Here is a 13548-nt window from a genome sequence, read left to right on the forward strand (position 1 = left end):
CATGTTGACCTAGAATTCACTGTGTAGTCTCAGGCTGACCTTTTTTTTTAAAGAAGTGATAAACAGCATTTATTACCTTGGTATATCATCGTGGTCTTGTTGCTTTTCCTTGACATTTATGTGGTTTTCCCATCACTCTCCCACGGTTTGGCCACACAGTGTATTCTTGCACCTAACCCACAGCAGCAACACATTTAACATCCCTAAAACCATTCATTCGCAGGGCCAAGGTTCTGGTCCACAAACCCTTCTGTACAGGAAGTTCAGTGCTTGCGAAAGAATTTGTAATAAAGCGGAGCAGCTAGGCTGGCCAGCTCCAGTCAGATGATGAAGGAGAGCAGCAGCTTGTTGGTTGTCACTTTTCTGGACATCGAGCAGAGACTCTTTGGCCTTTGCTCAAGTTTTCACTTGTATTTACCAGTCTGCTTTTGGTACGTTCCAGTTGGTCTCTCTGTTCCCCAAGCTCTTCTGTGATTTCTGAGCCAATCTGGTCAGTTTCTGTAGCAATTCGATGAGAACGCTCAATGCTTTGGGTGGCTCATTTCAGGCTTTCAGTGCCTTGTGGAAGCAATGTTCTTTGTGACCGTAGCCAATTCATGTGCTTATTCTCTAGGGCTTATGTGCCATACTTCATGTCTCCTCGGTCCCCAGGTGTACCTGTCAAAGGTGTGCTTCTCACTTCCCGATGAGTTTGGCAAGGTCCTTCCGGTAGTTTCGAAGCTTAGACATCATGGGGTTACAGAATGACATGGTTGCATATCGTAGTTCTTCCTCCATTTCTGCCAATGGTTCCTGCTGTTCTCAGCAGCCGCTTGGGGATCCCTCGTAGGTCTTCATGGAGGCCGCGGAAGATCTCGTGCAGTTTCTCAAAGTACTCAGAGGAGATGGCGGAGGTAGCCATGATCCCCCCCCTCCCCCGCTCCGAGTGCTGAGCCAACTCCTCACCCCAGCGCTTAGCTGTCCAGTGCCCATGCCATGACGGCTCAGGCTGACCTCTTAATTCATAGTGATCCTTCTTCCTCTGCCTCCCAAGTACTGGGATTAAAGGTGTACACCTCCACGTTCAGCAATGGGGGGGGGGGGGGATTGCTTTGTTTTGTTGTTGTTTTTTTTCTCTTTTTCTTTTTTCCTCCCCAGGTAGGGTCTTACTCTATCTCAGGGTGGCCTCAAAACTCTCACGGGAATCCTCTTACTTGCCTTATCAGTGCTGGGATGAAAGGCATGTGTCACCAAGCCTGGCTAATAGGGAGTTTTTAATTCTGTGGGGGTGGGGGAGGAGAGAGAGGGAAGAGGGAGAGGAAGCAAGAGAGAAAGGAAGGGAGGCAGGAAGGTTCTGTTCAAAGCAAACTCAATCTCCATTAGTGGAACCTGTCAGTCCTACAAGTGGTCAATGCTGATGCGTCCTTGAGATGGGCCTGGAAGAGATGGTAGCTGAGCCGCAAGGTATGCAGGAGGATTTGCCATAGAGAAGTTGGCCTTTGGGTATCCTGAACAAGCCAAAGAAGATAGAAATACAAAGGATGAGGATAAACAGAGATTAGAAGCTAAATGCTAATATATTTGAATACTTTAAAATTTACGAAGGCAATACATTTCTTTTAATAACAGACAGTTATAACTGACTATTTTCCCGCTGCAAACATGGTTAAGAAATTTAAATATGAGCCTGACATGGTGGCACACACCTTTAATCCTAACACTCAGGAAGCAGAGGTAGGAGGATCACTGTGAGTTGGAGACCACCCTGAGACTACATAGTGAATTCCAGGTCAGCCTGGGTTATAGTGAGACCCTGCCTTGAAAAAAATAAACAAACATGGTCCTACTTTATAACTTTAGTTTTCCCTTGATAACAAGATGATGGGATAAACGTGTGCATCACAGGGCAAAGGAGATCAAGGTCTATGAGAACCCCAAGCGTGAGCAGGGTCCCTGCTGTGGGGTGCAGTGCTCGCTGGTTTGCATGTACTAGCTTCCATTCCCGGGGCTGATAGGGGTATCTCACGCACAGAACACAGAAGCTCAGGCCACAGCGCCAGACTCAGGTCTTGACATCTAGACTTAACCTCATTTCAAAAATTGCATGTTTCTAGAAAACCAAACACTAACAATTATTTTTAACAATGTTCTAGCATAGAGTGTTGAGACAAAAAATGATACAGGTTTAGAATACGAAAAGTAAGAATGGTGTGCCTGAGTTCTTCTGGAGGCCACAGAAACTAAGTAGCCACCTGGCCAGAGCTTGGGTGGGAATAGCAGATACCATCAGCACGGCACGGAGTCAGGAGACAGGTGAAAGCTTAGTTGTGTGAGTTTGGGAATGCCCATGTGAAGCAATAAAGCCTGCCTCACCCTGTGCCTCCTAGGAATGCAACTGGCCAACATGGTGACAAAGATCTAGATGTTAACTTAGAACGAAGGCTAGAAATGACATCTTTCTTGCCTTCATGGATTTGCTTCCCAAGATTCTGTTGTAAAGCAATGTGAGTGTATAATACACTGGCTCTGCTGTAAGGAAGGCATGCTCTGGCCTTAGGCAGACAGAAGAGGACTGGACACACTGTGGCCTGTTGCATGTTGTGTGAAGTTAATGTCCACTGACATAGCCTGCATGGTCAGCCAGAAAAGAGATTTGGCTTAGGGCCATATTGGTATCACAGCGATCTCTGTGTCAGCACTGATTCCAGTTAGGCCTTTACTGAGGTACTTGTAGCAGAGCTGTTCTTTGACAGCCAAGTCTGTGTGCCCTTCTTAAATGTGTCTCCTTGGATTCCTATTTATTTATTATTTATTGTTTGGTTTTTCAAGGTAGGGTCTTAACTGTAGCTCAAGATGATCTGGAATTTACTATGTAGTCTCTTCAGGGTGGCCTTGAACTCACAGCGATCCTCCTACCTCTGCCTCCCAAGTGCTGGGATTCAATGCGTGCACCACCACACCTGGCGAGTTCTTATTTTTGTATATGACCTAATTCAAGAAAAATAATTCATCCATTTATATCACTCTTACAGTCAAGTGTGTTTTCAAAAGAATCCCAGAAAATCAACAAAATGGGGCTGGTGAGGTCCATGGTCAAAAGTGCTTACTTCTATGGTCCAGTCAGAAGCACAAAGAGCCATATGCATCAGGAGTTCATTTGTAATGACAAGAGAACTTAATGTGCACACATGTCCTCCCCTTTCCTCTTTTTGCTCACAAATAAATATCTTTTAAAAATTATTTGCAAGGAAGGGGAGAGAATGAGAATGAGTGCACTAGGGCCTCTTGCCACTGCAAATTGACTCAAGATGAATGCATGCAGCACTTTGTATATCTGGCTTTATGTGGGTACTGGGAAAATCAAATGTACACTGCCAGGCATTGTAAGCAAGCACCTTTAACCTCTGAGCCATTTTTCCCAGTCCAAGAAGCTTCTCTTTTCTGATAGCAGTGTCCTTGGGATGACTCAGAAGGCACCACAGTGCTGAGAAGAAGTGGCAGAGAAGCGCTCAGAACTGAAGCATCACTCTCTCACTTTCCAAGGGTCAGCGTCCATTGCGGAAGAGGTGGAAGAAAGTGTAAGAGACAAAGGAAGGGTAGAACAGCTTATAATGCAATTGTTCAGGCATAAATTAGCCTCAATATCCATGACCTAGAAATACCTTTACAAGGCCTTCTACAATAGGAGGAAGAGAAGAAGATATCACAGTAAAAGAGGGACTCGTGGAGGGGGGCGTGGTGGAGAGTGGAGTGTGAAGACTAAAGGGGCCGAGGGGGCCGGGCCGGGGCTATCACGCTGTGTTGTCCGTCATTAATCACTTCCTGCCCCTTCGCTCTGTTTCTTCTTTCTTGTTTTCTGTTTGATTGTTCGTTTCTTCTTGCTTGTATTTTTTTTCCTTTTTTTTTCTTTTTCTGGTAGGGTCTCACTCTGGTCCGGGCTGACTTGGAATTCACTATGTCGTCTCAGTTGAACTCATGGTGAACCTCCTACCTCTGCCTCCTTGGGATTATTAAAAGCATGCGCCACCGTGCCCAACTCTCTTTTTTTAAATTAATTAATAAATTAATTATGTGAGAGAAAGGAAGAGAAAGATTGGGCGTGCCAGGGCCTCCAGCCAATGCAAACAAACTCCAGACACATGCGCCACCTTCTGCATCTGGCTTACATGGGTCCTGGGGAATTGAACCTGGATCCTTAGCCCTCACAGGCAAGTGCCTTAACCGCCTTTATTCTTTTTATGTTGTCTTATTGATTTCCAACTAGCTCTAGATACTATGGGAACATAGGAAAGAAAATTGTTTCCTGCTCACTCATCCCCAGCCAAACCAGTCTCAGTGCTTTTATTTATTTATTTATTAAATTTTAAAATTTTTATTAACATTTTCCATGATTATAAAAAAATATCCCATGGTAATTCCTCCCTCCCCACCCCCACACTTTCCCCTGCATGCCTCATCTTTTCTTAGTTTCCCTCTTTTTTTTTTTTATAATTTTTTTTGTAATTTTAAAGTATTTTTATTTATTTATTTTAGAGAGAGAGAGAGAATATGAATGGGTAGATCAGGCCCTCCAGCTACTGCAAACGAACTGCAATTGTATGTGCCACCTTGTGCATCATCTGGCTAACATGGGTCCTGGAGACTCAAGCCTCGAACCGGGGTCCTTAGGCTTCACAGGCAAGCGCTTAACCGCTAAGCCATCTCTCCAGCCCTAGTTTCCCTCTTTTAAATACTACCCTTTTCTTAATGGATGGACCTGGAAAGTATTATACTAAGTCAGGTAACCCAGGCCCAGAAAGCCAAGCGCCACATGTTCTCCCTCATATGGGGATCCTAGCTACAGATGACTGGGCTTCTGTGTGAGAATGAAAATACTTAGTAGCAGAGGCCAGTAAGTTGAAAAGGAGACATAAAGGGTGGAGAAAGGAAGGGAGGAGGATACTTAATAGGTTGATATTGTATATATGTAATTACAATGATTGTAATGGGGAGGTAATATGACTGAGAATGGAATTTCAAACGGGCAAGTGTGGGGGTGGGGAGGGAGGGAATTACCATGGGATATATTTTATAATCATGGAAAATGTTAATAAAAATTAAAAAAAAAAAAATAAAAAAAAAAAAAAGTAAAAAAAAAAAAAATACTACCCTTTTCTTTTCTTTTTTTTTGAGGTAGGGTTTCACTGTAGCTCAGGCCGACCTGGAATTCATTATGCAGTCTCAGGGTAGCCTTGAACTCATGGTAATCCAGTGCTGGGATTAAAGGCGTGCGTCACCACACCCGGCTTTGTCAAGGTTTTATTTAATCTTCTTGAAGGATTTGCATTTAGGTGAAGTGTTTGAAACTTCCAACATAAATACATAATATAAATACGTGCTTGCTCATTCACAAACTGACCTTTTCAACATACCCCAATCTTTGTGAAGTCCAGCCCTCTTTGTCAAATAAGAATAAAACTAAAAAATGTTACAGAGACCAATTTGTGCGAAGCGTGTCTCATAGATACTGAATGCAGCATTCTATGGTTGTCGGTCTATTTATGAATATAGCACGGTTATACTCCAGGCCATCCTTCCTTTGAGCCTTACATCTACTGGGGTAAATAATAGTTACCAAGATGTGAGGGTCAGCTGTCAGGTGCCTGCACACAGTGGACCAGCAAAGACAAGGATAGAGGGTGTAGTTCAGAGTATGTCAGGATGAGAGCACAGAGCACCCCCCCACACACACACACACTTGTGGGGGAAGTGTAATACAGTTGCCCACATTGCTCTTGAATTGTTCTCTTCTTCAAAATAATAAAATCAAAATCAAGTGTGTTTTTCAGACATTAAGAAGTAAGCATTTTCAGCATAGATTGCCAACGCCTGTGGTCAGTTTATTCTTGGTGGTTACTGTACAAACCACGTCTTTGACCTAAATGTGTTTTTTAGTCGTTATTCCTTATGATTGTTTTGAACCACTTGCTTATTTCGCTTCATTTTCCTTTCTAAAAAATTTATCTATTTTTTATTGACAACTTCCATAATTGTAAACAATCTCCCATGCATGGTCATTCTCTCCCTTTCCCCTATTTATTTGAGAGAGCGAGAGCGAGAGTGAGAGCACGAGAGAGAGAGAGATAATGGGCATGCTAGGGCCTCCAGCCACCACAAACAAACATCAGACACATGTGCGCCATCTTGTGCATCTGGTTTACGTGGGTCCTGGGGAATTGAACCGAGGTCCTTTGGCTTTGCAGGCAAGTGTCTTAATCACTAAGCCATCTCTCCGGCCCTCTCTTCATTTTGTAGCAAGGAAATTCACAGTTGTCAAGCCCTCACCAGCATTAATTATGTAATGAATTTAGATATGATTCCATGGACCTCTATGACCATATATTTAGCAGGGAGGACCAAGAATTATTTTCACACTGTGTTAGAAATTCAAGAATAGGGTAGAGAAGATGGCTTTGCAGTTAAAATATTTGCCTGCAAAGCCAAAAGACTCAGGTTTGATTCCCTAGGATCCACATAAGCCTGATGCACAAGGAGGTGCTTGCATCTGGAGTTCGTTTGCAGTTGTTGGAGACCCTGGCACACCTAGTCTCTCTCTCTCCCTCTTTCTCTATGAAATAAATAATATATATTTTTTTAAAGAATAACTTGGAGACTGCAAAGATTGCTCAGTGGTTGAGGCACTTTGCAGGGGCTTGCCTGCAAAGTGTAAGGACTTGGGTTCGATTACCCAATAATCACGGAAAGGTAGATGCCAAAAATGGCACATGCGTCTGCAGTTTGTTTGCAGAGGCTAGAGGAGCTGGTGTGCCCGTTCACTCTTCCTCTACTAGCAAATAAATTTTTTTTTTTAAATTTATTTATTTGAGAGCCACAGACACAGAGAGAAAGACAGATAGAGGGAGAGAGAGAGAATGGGCGCGCCAGGGCTTCCAGCCTCTGCAAACGAACTCCAGACGCGTGCGCCCCCTTGTGCATCTGGCTAACGTGGGACCTGGGGAACCGAGCCTGGAACCGGGGTCCTTAGGCTTCACAGGCAAGCGCTTAACCGCTAAGCCATCTCTCCAGCCCTAAATATTTTTTTTTAAAGAATTACTTGGGAAAAAGAAATACTTACATTCCACTAATGCTTGCTGTTTGTGGACATTCATATGAATGAATGTGTGTGTATGTCCCTGCCAGCAGTTCGTAGTGCTAATGGATGAATGGATATTGGTGACCTAGCATTGATACCATTCCTAGCTGCTTGGAAGGAAGGCCATCGTTAACAGTATTATCCTAAACTGCTAGTAATAATTAGGTAGTGTACTAAAGAATCAATTATTTATGTTTTTATTTTTTAATGTTATGTATTTATTATTTCAGAGAGAGAATGAATGAATGAGAATGGGAATGCCAGTGTCTCTTAGTCACTGCAAATGAAATCTAGACGCATGTGCCACGTTGTGCATCTAGCTTACATAGGTACTGGGGTATCGAACCTGGGTCCTTAGGCTTCTCAGGGAAGTGCCTTAAGCGTTAAGCATTCTCTCCTGCGTCATATTAATTTTTTATGACTACAGAATTAACACTTGCTCATTGTTTAAAAAATATTTGAACAGCACAAAAATGAGTATTATAAAAGTCTCTATCTTATTAGTCTCGTAACAAAGTTACGATTTTTTTTTTTCTTTTCAAGTTTTTCGAGACAGGGTCTCAATCTATCCCAGACTGAACTGGAATTCACTATGTAGTCTCAGGGTGGCCTTGCACTCACAGCGATCCTTCTACCTCTGTCTCCTGAATGCTGTGATTAAAGGCATGCGCCACCACGCCCGGCTCCTAGAGCTTGTTTGTGGAAGGACAGCGCACAAAGGAATGGCTCTGCAGTGTTCTCTCTGGTCAGCACCGTAGAGGAGAGACATGGCGCCGGGAGGTGTGTGCTAGAGGGTTTTTCTGGTTTGAGGGCGTCAGGAAGAGCCTGTCAAGGGGAGTGAACGTGAGCTCAGATGGGAAGGATGAATAGAGGACTCCAGGCAGCACTGTAGCCCAGGTAGAGAAAGCGCGCTAAGCAGGAGCGAGGAAGGAAAGCAGGAGTGCTCATTACCTTGGTCTGCTCATGCTGCGTAACAGTCACCGAGCGGCTTTCCAAGTGCTGGGATTAAAGGCGTGTGCCACCCCGCCCTGCATGATCTGTTTTTTTTTTTTTAAATTTTTATTAGCATTTTCTATGATTATAAAAAAATAAAAAAGTTAAAAAAATCTGGTTTTTAAGGATGAGTTCTTGTTAATAATTATATATGCTGCTATCAGGGGTGCAATAGTAGAATTGCCTACACACCATTGCCTTCTCCAAGTTGCCATTACTATGCCATGCCCTATGGGCATGTTTGTAGGTAAGATATTTTACCATTTGTTTTTGCAGTAGGATCTCTCACTTTAGCCCAGGCTTCCCTGGAATTCTCAGCCTCTAACTCACAGTGATCCTCCCACCTCTGCTTCCCAAGTGCTAGGACCAATGACACACACTGTTACACCCTTCATCATTCCTTTTAAATTGTGTTTTGGCAAGGATAAAGTAATACAAGCTTTGCTTTTTTTTTTTCCAAATTTACTTTTTATTAACAACTTCTGTATCCCGTGGTAATACCCTCCTTCCCGCCACTTTACTACCCCTGTTTTAAGTGTTCAATATCAGGGATGTGTTCCCTCCCATGGAGTGGCCCCCAGTCCTATTAGAGGGCAGTTGGTTTCCACTGTGTCAGACGTGCCACTGTTGCACCCGTTGGCTCATTTGGCCTCGCTGGCTAAATACAAGGCTTGTAGTGTCCACTGTTGAGTATCTTTCCTGATGTTTTCTCTTTCTACCATTGAACTGCATGCCGAATGACTTCTTCCAGCTTTCTGTCAGCTGGTCTACATGGAGGAGGAGGTTATCAGCTCAGTTCCAGCAGGGTTTCTCAGTGGCCTTGTAGCCCAAGTATGTGAAGTCTTCAGTAATAGGGTCTTACCATCTATTCCTTGTGGGAAACCAAGGGCCTCAGCTTTTTAATGCTACTCAGCAAAGTTGTGCCTTGAAGTGTCTGATGATTTGGTGCTTTCTTAAGGTTCTCAGGGTGAATATTATCACCAAGTCTAATGTTGCCAAACATAGCAAGTCATGTACATTTTTAGTATTAAAGTGAGAAGTGATTTCAGTGTTCAGAAAGTAGCCTTTTACTTTGGAATTGGAAATAAACCATTTTCAGTAATTTTTCTTATGACTACCTTTGCTCAGTTTTGTTACAGCCTATAGTATAGTAGTATACTGGATTAGTGATTCTTGATGGGCACAGAATTTGCACAGAAAATATTTGAATACTGGTTAAGTAGCTATGTAAATGGCCCTTGATATTTGCAGGGTATTGATTCCAGGAGATCCCCTTGGATACTAAAACTTAAAGATGCTCAGGTCTGATATAAAATAATGTCATCTTTGTATAACCCTTTGCACATTTCATAAACCATTTCTAGATGACTTACAATACTTAATGCAAAGTAAATGTTGTCAGTGGTTATTCCTTATTATTTACATAGTAATGGTAAGAACAGCTTGTCTGTTTTCTATTTTTTTTTAATTTAATTAATTTACTTGAGAGACACGAAAAGGCAGAGAATATGAACAGTCACTCCAAGACCTCCAGCCCCTGCAAACAAACTCCATACGCATGCATCCCTTTGTGCATCTGGCTTACATGGGTCCTAGGGAATCAAACCAGGGTCCTTTGGCTTCACAGGCAAACGCCTTAACCACTAAGCCATTTCCCCAGCCCTGTTTTCCATTTGAAATTGGTTGAATGCTTAGATAGATGTATTAATACAGATGTCTTTTCTGAAACTTCTGGATCCTGGACTATATTATTCTCATGTCCCCATTACATATCTTTTTACATAGTAGTGCTAATATAATTTTTGAAAGCTGTCTGTGTTATAAATACTTTTTTGTGTTGGAGAGATGGCTCAGTGGTTAAGTTGCTTGCCTGTAAAGCCAGAGGACCCAGAATCAACTCCCCAGGACTCATATAAGCCAGATGCAAAAGGTGGCGTATGTGTTTGGAGTTCCATTGTAGCCACTGGAGGCCCTGACAGAAAAAGAGGAAAAGGACACACACACACACACACACACACACACACACACACACACTACTTTTTTTTCTGGTTTTAATTTTTGTTTTCCTGTGTTGAGGCTATTTTTGAGAATTTTCTTTTATTTTTCACTTTTTCTTTTATATGTTTGCAGAGAGAGAGGGGGGGGGGGAGAGAGGGATGGAGGGAGAGAATGAGTGAATGAGGGTCTTTTGCCACTGCAAACAAACTCCAGACATGTGTCATTTTGTGCATCTGGCTGTGTTGGTACTTGGGGAACCGAACTTGGGCCGTCATGCTTTGCAAGCACCTTTAACAGTTGAGCCCCCAAATTTAAACTTTTGTTGTTAGCCAACTCTTGATCCTTACTAGTTGGATATAGAAAATAGTTAGATCTTCCTTCTTATTTAGGAATGATTATTCCTTTTTGTAAATGTTATGTATTTGCACATGTGTGTACATGTGCATGCATGTAGTTCTCTATGTGTACCCTTGTCTCCTGCTGCTGCAAATGGAGGGCAGATGTTTGGTCACTTTTGCATCTGGCATATGTGGGTGGTTTGAGGATTTTACCTGAGCCCATAGGCTTTGCAAGTATGTATCCACCCTTAACTACTAAGACATCTCTACAGCTTTGGCATCTCTTCTTTCCCTTTCTCCTCTCCTCTCCTCTAGCCCTAACCCTTCCCCTTCCCCTCCCCTCCCTTCTCTTCTCTTCCATTCTCCCTCCCCTCCCCGCTTTCTTTTCCCTAGGTAGGTTCTCACTCTACTTCAGGCTGACCTGGAATTCACTATGTAGTCTCAGGGTGTCCATGAACTCATGGCGATCCTCTTAACTCTGCCTCCACACCTGAAAGTGATTATTTTTAGCTTCAGTAGGAGTGGCTCACAGTGTGCTCAGGAGCTGCTTTGTGCCATTTCCTATTCTAGCCATGCAGTGTTGAGCAGCTGCAGAGCTCCTTGGATCGCAGAGTCTAAAGATGAGACAGTCAAGCACCCACCTGTCCTGGATGAGGACTCTTGTATGTGCCTTTAGGAGTCCTTTGAAGGGTTCCATGAATGAGATGACATTGACATTCTCTTGTCAACCTAAATTTCCTACCTCTAAACTGTCAGTCTTTTAGAAGTCTGCGTAGCAGGGGCCTGGGGATATGGCTCAGTGGGTCAAGTGCTTGCTGTGTAAGTATGAGGATATGAGCTTGGATCCCCAGAACCCATGTAAAACTGGACACAGTAGTGTGTGTCTGTAATCTCAATACTTTTAGGGGGAGATGGGAGCTGGAGACAAGACAGTCTCCAGAAGCTCAGAGGCTTGGCATATATGTAGGCAAACAGGAGAGCCTGTGCCAAGCAAGGTCATAATATGCATGACCCTGCAGTGTGTGTGTGCACACATACACTGGTACCCCCTTTGCCCTAAGGCTGATCGTAGTTTGTTAATCTGCCAGAGATGATGCTGAAAAGCCAGTTTTATTGAAATGGCCAAAAAATGAAAATAGGATCATATAAAGTTAGTGTACAGATAACAGAATTATGTGCTTTGCATTTCTGTTTTATTAGAAGCTTAGACATGCATAATATCTCTAAGAAGTGGGATGAAGTAAGTGGAACAGTCACAGGGGAGAATCACTGTGGCCATGCTGTGAAATGCAGTTTAGCACAGATGCTGATTATTTGGTAGTAAATGATTAAATCCTTTAGATATATTAGCACATAGCAGAGAGAGATTGTTGCAGGCTCAGTGCATAGACTACTTAGATTAAGAAAAGCAAAACACACAAGCTGTTATGGCATACTGTCTCCTAGAGACACTGTTTTAAGTGCTGTTACTTATTATCTCAGTTTAACCCTTTAAAAATCTTACAAAGTCCTTGGAGCCTTGGAGTTTCAGAGTGTATTCATTTCAGCTGTTCCGTCTTTGGTTTTTCGAGGTAGGGTCTCACTCTAACCCAGGCTGGCCTGGAGTTCATTATGTAGTCTCAGGGTGGCCTCCAAATCACAATGACACTCCTGTCTTTGCCTCCCGAGTGCTGGGATTAAAGGCGCGTGACACCACACCCAGCTCCCCTCACCTTTTCAGTTTCATGTTGTGAGGTTCCAGTTATATTTGGCTAACAATCTGAAAATATTAATTGAAAAATTTCAAATAACCAATTCCTGGCTTTAAATCTAATGTCCTGAGTAGCATGCCGAGATCTTGCTCTGCCTTTCCACTGCCCAGGTGTCAGTTGTCTCTCTCTGCAGTGTGCCTGCGCTGTATCTGTTCTTCCTGCCAGTCACATAGGAGGTTCTCTGTGTTCTTGTCAACTCTGCAGGTATTGAAGTACTTATTTTCAAGTGACAGTGGCCCTAATAATGAAAAATCCTAGTGATGTGTAATATGTAAAGTCTGTGCGCAAATATTAAAAATATATAAAATTTGGAAATTGAAAAACCGGGTGTGGTGGCACATGCCTTTAATCCCAGTACTTAGGAGGCAGAAATAGGATCGCTGCGAGTTTGAGGCCATCTTGGGGCAATTTAATCATTAATAATTTAACTGGTGACCAAGAAACAATTTTTTATTGTTTAACATTTGTTATGCACATAAAATGAAGCATGATGATTCTTCTTTTCTCTGCACATTGCTGTGGCAAATTAGCACAGGTCAGTTTGACACCAAGACAGGAAGAAAAGCTTCTTTTGTTAACTCTTATTAATTTCTTTTCAAAGCTTTCATGTTAAGCCAAAACCAAATGCAAACTTCAAAAAACCTTCTTTGGGGCTGGAGATGTAGTTTAGTTTGTAGAGTGCTTGACTAGCATGCATAAGATTTATCCCAGCACCTTAGAAACTGCGCTTGGTGGTATACCCTTGTAAACCCAGTGCTGAGAGGTGGGTGAAGGAAGAGCACAGTTTAAGGTCATCTTCAGCTATATAGACAGCTTGAGCTCATTGAGGACTACATGGGACCCAGGCTTAAAAATAAAACATAACCTCCATGTAATTTTGTGATGTTTTCTTTGGAACATACACAAGTGCACTATCTAGAGATGCCTCTGAACTGGGCGTGGTGGCATACACCTTTAATCCCAGCACCTGGGAGGCAGATGTAGGAGGATTGCTGTAAATTCAAGGCCACCCTGAGACTACAATTGTTTATTACTGGTCAGCCTGAGCTAGAGCAAGACCCTGCCTTGAAAAACAAAACAAAACAAAACAAACAAAAAAGGATGCTTTTGATTATATTTTACAATTAGGAAGCAATAGGGCCTGGCAATTTGGAGGCAGATGTAGGAGGAGTGCCTTGAATTTGAGGGTTGCCTGAGACTACATAGTGAATTCCAGGTCAGCCTGGGCTAGTGTGAGACCCTGCCTGGAAAAACTGGAAAAGAAAATGAGGAAGAAGGTTGGGCGTGGTGGGCAAGCCTTTAATCCGGACACTTGGGAGTCAGAGGTAGGGGGATCGCCATGAGTTTGAGGCCACCC

At 42.9% G+C, this 13548-nt stretch overlaps 1 protein-coding gene and 1 pseudogene across 3 annotated transcripts in view; one reads left to right on the top strand and one right to left on the bottom strand.

Annotated features, from left to right (window-relative positions):
* Med13l (mediator complex subunit 13L) overlaps positions 1 to 13548 on the top strand; it is a 276451-nt gene that overhangs the window by 103596 nt on the left and 159307 nt on the right. The gene's annotated exons all lie outside the window — the stretch shown is intronic.
* On the bottom strand, positions 264 to 901 carry LOC101609778 (annotated as a pseudogene).

The sequence above is a fragment of the Jaculus jaculus genome, chromosome 13 (genome assembly GCF_020740685.1).
Source record: "Jaculus jaculus isolate mJacJac1 chromosome 13, mJacJac1.mat.Y.cur, whole genome shotgun sequence".
In the NCBI taxonomy this organism is placed as follows: Eukaryota; Metazoa; Chordata; class Mammalia; order Rodentia; family Dipodidae; genus Jaculus; species Jaculus jaculus.